This window comes from Fulmarus glacialis, unplaced genomic scaffold (assembly GCF_000690835.1).
Source record: "Fulmarus glacialis isolate BGI_N327 unplaced genomic scaffold, ASM69083v1 scaffold26270, whole genome shotgun sequence".
In the NCBI taxonomy this organism is placed as follows: Eukaryota; Metazoa; Chordata; class Aves; order Procellariiformes; family Procellariidae; genus Fulmarus; species Fulmarus glacialis.
In genome coordinates this window covers 8,913-10,112 of record NW_009189969.1, presented here as the reverse complement: position 1 = coordinate 10,112, position 1,200 = coordinate 8,913, and the positions used below count along the sequence as shown (strand labels likewise).

Sequence of the window (1,200 nt, the reverse complement as noted above, 5' to 3'; positions counted from 1 at the left end):
TCCTGGAACCCCAGGCAGCTGTAGAAGTCCCATGTGAGGCTGGTCTAGACAATTAAGACCTGCTAGTGACCCCAAAGCCCTGAGAAGCTGCTGCTTTGCAGCAAGAGAACAACCTGACCCCTGTCTGTACCCCACGTGAGCTCATAGCTGCAGATGAGGGCTGAGCCCTGCCATCTGTGCGCTCACGGGTCTAAGGAGCTGCATAATGTCAAGGTCCCGTTGGGTTGATCACCCTCTCCACCTTCCCCAGCTCCGGGAAGGGTCCACAGCCCGTTTCCAGACACCGTTACATGTTCTAGGGTGACAGAGCTTCACTCCCACCAAGGGCGACCCGTGACACACTGTGGGGAACGGCTGCTGCCAACAGCCATGGAGGGCAGGGAGCTCAGAGTGGTGTGAGGGCAGCTGGCACCAGCAGAGCTGCTGCTCTGGCCCCACTCGGTGGGCACAGCCGAGTCCCATGTCCCGCTGCTGGCGGCTCTTCATGTTGTGCAAGTGCCATCAGTCAGAGTGAAGCTCCCAGCTAAAGAGTGGGTTTTTCTGCACCTTTATAAGCAGCCCAACCGCTCCCAAGAACAAGACGAGGGAAATGCATCCCTGTTTTAATTGCAAGCAAAACTACCTCCAAACAAAGCTTTCCACAACCCCAAAGAGCAGTCCAAAGGCTTTTAAATTCAGGCAACCTGATCTAGTGGAAGATGTCCCTGCCCATGGCAGTGGGGGGTTGGACTGGATGATCTTTGAAGGTTCCTTGCAACCCAAACCATTCTGTGAGTCCATGTTCCTATGAAACTTGATTTCTGGCATATTGGAGAAAGGGCTCATTCAAGACATATAAGCGTTTGGATGGAGGATGCACATGATGCTCTGTCCTGACCTTCCTGGAACATCTTCAGGGCTGTTTGCTGTGCTCAGCATGGCAGCTAGATCAGACAGCAAGTCAGGCCCCAGTGTGGGTGCTCACGTGGGGGTGAGCTTCCCCCTTGGGGGCAGCAGCCAGCACTGGAGGTGTCAGCGTGTTCAGCTGGACCCTGGTCAGGTGTAATTCCAAGGTTTTCTGTCGCATTTCCTGGAGAACAGAAAGCGGCCTAATAAGATGAGGGTGCTCTGCGTGCAGGGGCTGACAGCTCCACCACACCATCCACCCTGGGCTGGCAGCTCTGCAGGCAGCCGCTGGGTTTGGGGCCGGGCGTCATCCCC

General features: G+C 55.9%; 1 protein-coding gene across 1 annotated transcript in view; it reads left to right on the top strand.

Annotated features, from left to right (window-relative positions):
* LOC104081381 (syntaxin-1A-like) overlaps positions 1-1,200 on the top strand; it is a gene marked incomplete at both ends in the record, with an annotated part of 16,433 nt that overhangs the window by 14,397 nt on the left and 836 nt on the right. The window lies entirely within an intron of this gene.